Genomic DNA, 8,310 nt, shown 5'->3' on the forward strand with positions numbered 1-8,310 from the left:
CGATTGTCTGCTTGGGGCAACCGCATGACTTCAGCACCCTCCTTGAAATCGCTTACTTCCCGTGCAGTCGTCGAGTGACTCCAGGGTCATGCGGCGGCTGCGAGTACCGGGGAGAGGAAGAAAGATCATTTGATGGTAAGTAACTATCCAATGATTTTTCCTCTGTGCACCCGCTAGGGTATGGATGAGTATGCTAGCGAGCGGATGTGTACCCGTACACATTCGTTCGCAGCCCTGCACAGGGGCAGGGGGGCGTTAACCTGCTTGCTGGGCTCCAAACACATGCAGCCCAGTGAGCAGGGCCTGAATTGGGCCCATAGACAGTGATACAGAGTTATGTGAAAATTAAGGATACAGACCACACATAATGAGCTGCTGCATTACCGGTGTACACAGAAGAATAGCATGCATATGACAGCGCAGTCACATGTGCACTCCAATGGAAAGCTAAGCACACTTGCACATTACACACTTACCAGTGGCACACACATACCCCTTTCTCTGACGTCCTAGTGGATGCTGGGAACTCCGTAAGGACCATGGGGAATAGCGGCTCCGCAGGAGACTGGGCACAAAAGTAAAAGCTTTAGGACTACCTGGTGTGCACTGGCTCCTCCCCCTATGACCCTCCTCCAAGCCTCAGTTAGATTTTTGTGCCCGGCCGAGAAGGGTGCACACTAGGGGCTCTCCTGAGCTTCTTAGTGAAAAGTTTAGTTTTAGGTTTTTTATTTTCAGTGAGACCTGCTGGCAACAGGCTCACTGCATCGAGGGACTAAGGGGAGAAGAAGCGAACTCACCTGCATGCAGAGTGGATTGGGCTTCTTAGGCTACTGGACACCATTAGCTCCAGAGGGACCGAACACAGGCCCAGCCTCGGAGCTCGGTCCCGGAGCCGCGCCGCCGGCCCCCTTACAGAGCCAGAAGCAGGAAAAGGTCCGGAAAAATCGGCGGCAGAAGACATCAGTCTTCAACAAGGTAGCGCACAGCACTGCAGCTGTGCGCCATTGTTACTCAGGCACACTTCACACTCCGGTCACTGAGGGTGCAGGGCGCTGGGGGGGGGCGCCCTGAGCAGCAATGTAAAACTCCTTGGCTGGCATAAATACACCACATATAACCCCCAGGGCTATATGGGTGTATTTTAACCCCTGCCAGAACTTACCAAAAAAGCGGGAGAAAAGGCCGCCGAGAAGGGGGCGGAGCCTATCTCCTCAGCACACGTGCGCCATTTTCCATCACAGCTCCGCTGGAAGGACGTCTCCCTGACTCTCCCCTGCAGTCCTGCACTACAGAAAAGGGTAAAAAAGAGAGGGGGGGCACTAATTTGGCGCAGTTTTATATTAACAGCAGCTATAAAGGGAAAAGCACACTTTTATAGTGGTATTCCTGTATATATATATAGCGCTCTGGTGTGTGCTGGCATACTCTCCCTCTGTCCCCCCAAAGGGCTAGTGGGGTCCTGTCCTCTATCAGAGCATTCCCTGTGTGTGTGCGGTGTGTCGGTACGATTGTGTCGACATGTTTGAAGAGGAAAATGAGATGGAGGCGGAGCAATTGCCTATTATACAGTTGTCACCCCCTAGGGAGTCGACACCTGAGTGGATGAGCTTGTGGAAGGAATTGCGTGACAGTGTCAGCTCCTTGCGACAGACAGTTGACGACATGAGACAGCCGGCTAATCAGCTTGTGCCTGTCCAGGGGTCTCAAACGCCATCAGGGGCTTTAAAACGCCCGTTACCTCAAATGGCAGACACAGACACGGATACTGACTCCAGTGTCGATGATGAGGAGACAAACGTGACTTCCACTAGGGCCACACGTTACATGATTGAAGCAATGAAAAATGTATTGCATATATCTGATAATACAAGTACCACTAAGAAGGGTATTATGTTTGGTGAGAAAAAACTGCCTGTAGTTTTTCCTGTATCCGAGGAATTAAATGAAGTGTGTGATGAGGCGTGGGTTTCCCCCGATAAAAAACAGATAATTCCTAAAAGGTTATTGGCATCGTATCCTTTCCCGCCAGAGGATAGGGCATGTTGGGAAACACCCCCTAGGGTGGATAAAGCGCTCACACGCTTGTCTAAACAGGTAGCACTACCCTCTCCTGATACGGCCGCCCTAAAGGCACCTGCCGATAGAAAGCTGGAGAATATCCTACAATGTATATACTCTCACACGGGTGTTATACTACGACCAGCAATAGCCTCAGCCTGGATGTGCAGTGCGGGCCTGGCGTGGTCGGATTCCCTGACTGAAAATATTGATACCCTTGATAGGGACAGTATATTATTGACTATAGAGCATTTGAAGGATGCATTTCTATATATGCGTGATGCACAGAGGGATATTTGCCGACTGGCATCAAGAGTTAGCGCGCTGTCCATTTCTGCAAGAAGAGGTTTATGGACGCGGCAGTGGTCAGGTGATGCGGATTCTAAAAGGCACATGGAAGTATTGCCTTATAAGGGGGAGGAGTTATTTGGGGTTGGTCTATCAGACCTGGTAGCCACCTCAACTGCTGGAAAATCCACATTTTTACCCCAGGTAGCTTCTCAACCTAAGAAGACGCCATATTATCAGGCGCAGTCCTTTCGGCCCCATAAGGGCAAGCGGGCAAAAGGCGCCTCATTTCTGCCCCGTGGCAGAGGGAGAGGAAAAAGGCTGCAACAAACAGCCAGTTCCCAGGAACAAAAGCCCTCTCCCGCCTCCGCAAAGTCCTCAGCATGACGCTGGGGCTTTACAAGCGGACTCAGGCACGGTGGGGGCCCGTCTCAAAAAGTTCAGTGCGCAGTGGGCCCACTCGCAAGTGGACCCCTGGATCCTTCAGGTGGTATCTCAGGGGTACAAATTGGAATTCGAGACGTCTCCCCCTCGCCGTTTTCTAAAGTCTGCTTTACCGACGTCTCCCTCAGACAGGGAGGCAGTATTGGAAGCCATTCACAAGCTGTATTCCCAGCAGGTGATAATCAAGGTACCCCTCCTACAACAGGGAAAGGGATACTATTCCACACTATTTGTGGTACCGAAGCCGGACGGCTCGGTGAGACCAATTTTAAACCTGAAATCCTTGAACACTTACATACAAAGGTTCAAATTCAAGATGGAGTCACTCAGAGCAGTGATTGCAAACCTGGAAGAAGGGGACTATATGGTATCTCTGGACATCAAAGATGCTTACCTACATGTCCCAATTTACCCTTCTCACCAAGGGTACCTCAGGTTTGTGGTACAGAACTGTCACTATCAGTTTCAGACGCTGCCATTTGGATTGTCCACGGCACCCCGGGTCTTTACCAAGGTAATGGCCGAAATGATGATACTCCTTCGAAGGAAGGGAGTTTTAGTTATCCCTTACTTGGACGATCTCCTGATAAGGGCAAGATCCAGGGAACAGTTGGAAGTCGGGGTAGCACTATCTCAGATAGTGCTGCGCCAGCACGGTTGGATTCTCAATATTCCAAAATCGCAGCTGATCCCGACGACACGACTTCTATTCCTAGGGATGATCCTGGACACAGTCCAGAAAAAGGTGTTTCTCCCGGAGGAGAAAGCCAGGGAGTTATCCAAACTAGTCAGAAATCTCCTAAAACCAGGCCAAGTCTCAGTGCATCAATGCACAAGGGTCCTGGGAAAGATGGTGGCTTCTTACGAAGCAATCCCATTCGGCAGATTCCACGCAAGAACCTTCCAGTGGGATCTGCTAGACAAATGGTCCGGGTCGCATCTTCAGATGCATCAGCGGATAATCTTGTCACCAAGGACAAGGGTGTCTCTCCTGTGGTGGTTGCAGAGTGCTCATCTTCTAGAGGGCCGCAGATTAGGCATTCAGGACTGGGTCCTGGTGACCACGGATGCCAGCCTGAGAGGCTGGGGAGCAGTCACACAGGGAAAAAATTTCCAGGGCTTGTGGTCAAGCCTGGAGACATCACTTCACATAAATATCCTGGAGCTAAGAGCCATCTACAATGCTCTAAGCCTAGCGAGACCTCTGCTTCAAGGTCAGCCGGTGCTGATCCAGTCGGACAACATCACGGCAGTCGCCCACGTAAACAGACAGGGCGGCACAAGAAGCAGGAGGGCAATGACAGAAGTTGCAAGGATTCTTCGCTGGGCAGAAAATCATGTGATAGCACTGTCAGCAGTGTTCATTCCGGGAGTGGACAACTGGGAAGCAGACTTCCTCAGCAGACACGACCTCCACCCGGGGGAGTGGGGACTTCACCCAGAAGTCTTCCACATGATTGTGAACCGTTGGGAAAAACCAAAGGTGGACATGATGGCGTCCCGTCTCAACAAAAAACTAGACAGGTATTGCGCCAGGTCAAGGGACCCTCAGGCAATAGCTGTGGACGCTCTGGTAACACCGTGGGTGTACCAGTCAGTGTATGTGTTCCCTCCTCTGCCTCTCATACCCAAGGTACTGAGAATTATAAGAAGGAGAGGAGTAAGGACTATACTCGTGGCTCCGGATTGGCCAAGAAGGACTTGGTACCCGGAACTTCAAGAGATGCTCACAGAGGACCCGTGGCCTCTACCTCTAAGAAAGGATCTGCTCCAGCAGGGACCCTGTCTGTTCCAAGACTTACCGCGGCTGCGTTTGATGGCTTGGCGGTTGAACGCCGGATCCTGAAGCAAAAAGGCATTCCGGATGAAGTCATCCCTACCCTGATCAAAGCCAGGAAGGATGTAACCGTACAACATTATCACCGTATTTGGCGTAAATATGTTGCGTGGTGCGAGGCCAGGAAGGCCCCTACAGAGGAATTTCAACTGGGTCGTTTCCTGCATTTCCTGCAAACAGGACTGTCTATGGGCTTAAAATTAGGGTCCATTAAGGTTCAAATTTCGGCCCTGTCGATTTTCTTCCAAAAAGAACTGGCAGACGTTTGTCAAGGGGGTACTGCATATACAACCTCCTTTTGTGCCTCCAGTGGCACCTTGGGATCTCAATGTAGTTTTGGGATTCCTAAAATCACATTGGTTTGAACCACTCTCCACTGTGGACTTAAAATTTCTCACATGGAAAGTGGTAATGCTGTTAGCCCTGGCTTCAGCCAGGCGTGTATCAGAATTGGCGGCTTTATCCTATAAAAGCCCTTACCTAATTTTTCATATGGACAGGGCAGAATTGAGGACTCGTCCTCAATTTCTCCCTAAGGTGGTTTCAGCATTTCACTTGAACCAGCCTATTGTGGTACCTGCAGCTACTAGGGACTTGGAAGACTCCAAGTTGCTGGATGTAGTCAGGGCCCTGAAAATATATGTTTCCAGGACGGCGGGAGTCAGAAAATCTGACTCGCTGTTTATCCTGTATGCACCCAACAAGCTGGGTGCACCTGCTTCTAAGCAGACTATTGCTCGTTGGATTTGTAGTACAATTCAGCTTGCACATTCTGTGGCAGGCCTGCCACAGCCAAAATCTGTAAAAGCCCATTCCACAAGGAAAGTGGGCTCATCTTGGGCGGCTGCCCGAGGGGTCTCGGCTTTACAACTTTGCCGAGCAGCTACTTGGTCAGGGGCAAACACGTTTGCTAAATTCTACAAATTTGATACCCTGGCTGAGGAGGACCTGGAGTTCTCTCATTCGGTGCTGCAGAGTCATCCGCACTCTCCCGCCCGTTTGGGAGCTTTGGTATAATCCCCATGGTCCTTACGGAGTTCCCAGCATCCACTAGGACGTCAGAGAAAATAAGAATTTACTTACCGATAATTCTATTTCTCGTAGTCCGTAGTGGATGCTGGGCGCCCATCCCAAGTGCGGATTGTCTGCAATACTTGTACATAGTTATTGTTACAAAAATCGGGTTATTATTGTTGTGAGCCATCTTTTCAGAGGCTCCTCTGTTATCATGCTGTTAACTGGGTTCAGATCACAGGTTGTACGGTGTGATTGGTGTGGCTGGTATGAGTCTTACCCGGGATTCAATATCCTTCCTTATTGTGTACGCTCGTCCGGGCACAGTATCCTAACTGAGGCTTGGAGGAGGGTCATAGGGGGAGGAGCCAGTGCACACCAGGTAGTCCTAAAGCTTTTACTTTTGTGCCCAGTCTCCTGCGGAGCCGCTATTCCCCATGGTCCTTACGGAGTTCCCAGCATCCACTACGGACTACGAGAAATAGAATTATCGGTAAGTAAATTCTTATTTTTTTACTGACTAACCTAACCCCCCCCCCCCAGCTAACCAGCCCCAGCATTCTTATGTTCGGGTGCTGACAGTCAGGATTCCGGCGCCTGTCTACTGAAACGCAATTGGCTAAGCAAAGTAGCGAGGTTGTTTGCAGTTCACAGTGTGACTGAAAAACCTTGCTATTTTGCTTTGCATAGTATGCTAATTAGATGATTTTATATATTTTTTTTTTCTTTTTTTTATGTGGGCTTGGATTTATTATTTTATACACTATTAGCCTCCAGGCAGGGGTATGCAGTGTGCCACAATCACATTGACTAGGAACAGTGAGCACTGAGTGAGCTGAGAGCAGTGTGTACAGGGCTTCATTATTTGTGGTTTGTCTTATGCTGCATGAATCAGATCCATCCACTGAGTTACTGAGTCTACACAGTGTACAACTGTCTCGACTCACTGGCAGACTCAGGAATCAGGATGAATGAAACAGTGAGTCATGCAAAGCAGCGCAGCACGTCTCAGGTCTCACTGACTCTATGATGACTGGTGAGTCGTGACTGCTCCTCCCTGCCTCCCTCGTCCCTCCCACTAGGTGTCACCCAGTATTGCTGCTGGCCAATTACAGCAGAGCCAGGTGATAGTGCATGCCCCTGAGTGTGGCGCCGCCGCTGCTGCTGTCAGAAACTGATCCACGGCACGCACTGATACACTCGTCCGGCGGTGAGGTCCCATCTTATATATGTGAACTTGCTGCTCCTGACATCCCCGCCGAGCGCTGTAATAGCATCGCTGCTGCTCGGGGTGGCTGGACTAGAGAGCCCCGGAATGTGTGTGATCCCCAGCCTGCATAGATGCATTGCACGCCTAGCAGCAGCACCTTTGTCAGTGCCCCGGCTCCCGGAGGGTTAGTGTGGTAGCGGGCAGCGGCACTTTTGCGGGGAATGAGCGGGCGCCGGGAACTGCACAGTACCTCCCACCACCACCCCAGCCCCAGAATGGATTCGGCACTGCAGTCAGTGTGTGTGAGTGACAGATGACACTGGTGTACACTACACACAGCACACTGACTGAACGACTCAGAACACACTGAGTCTCCTCCCTCTGGCTGAGAGAGGCTACTGCAGCTGTCTCGACCCATTACACTGTGAGTGACTCGAATCATTCACACTTCCTGATGATTCGCGTCACTGTGTTGAGACAGCGAGTCAGTAGCCATCTCTATAGTGTAGTGTGTGACTGAGGGGCCGAGATTGTGTGTGTGTGTGTTAGAGAGGATTGAGAGTAGAGTGTGACAAAGGGGCTGATATTACTGTGTGTGTGTGTGTGTGTGTGTGTGTGTGTGTGTGTGTGTGTGTGTGTGTGTGTGTGTGAAGGGTTGTAACTAGGGTGTGAGCAAGGGGGTGACTTTTGAGAGTGTGTGTGTGAGGCGCAGAGTTTTTTGGTGTGTTTGGCCTGTTCAGTTCTGTTTTGTTTCTGTGTTTTTGTGTGTGTACTAGATATCTTTAGGGACGCTGCTGCATATTGTGTTTCACCACAACCTGCCTGTGGGGTCAGAACCCTCTACCGAGCTGCACAAGGGGACGAGGAAGTCGGCTGCTGCAGTCATCCGAGGAGAGGACAGAAGGGGACGGAAACTGCTGCCATTACAACTGCTGCAACTGGAGGATCTAGGGATTTCGGCTGCATAAAAGCGAAGGATCAAGGACCACACAAAGATAGATAAGTATAAACCCAACTTAATTATTGTATAAGTGAGTGTTTCTCCAAATTGTTTTGCTTCTTCTTTATTCTTTATCCCTTATTCTTTATTCCTTTTCTGTTGAGAGTAACAGGGAGTTAGACTTCACAAACACTATGGGTGGGGCTGTGATTGGGGACATCACTCAGTGCATGTCGTGCAAGATGTACGCACACCTGGAGCAACTGTCCCAGTGTGATTACATCTGCACGAGGTGTGTGCGTACGGTTGCCCTGGAAGCTCTGGTAACGGATCTAGAGCAAACCGTTACGCGACTGAGGGAGATTCACAATCTCGAGCAAGAACTAGATAGAACGGTGGAGGAGCTGCGGGAAGGGTCACTGGTAGAAGAGGAAAATCAGGGAGCTAGCTGGGTCACAGTTAGAGGGAAGAAAAAGAAGTGGTGGCTCGACATCTCCGGACTATCACATCCGAATAAAT

The sequence above is a fragment of the Pseudophryne corroboree genome, chromosome 4, assembly GCF_028390025.1.
Source record: "Pseudophryne corroboree isolate aPseCor3 chromosome 4, aPseCor3.hap2, whole genome shotgun sequence".
Taxonomy (NCBI): Eukaryota; Metazoa; Chordata; class Amphibia; order Anura; family Myobatrachidae; genus Pseudophryne; species Pseudophryne corroboree.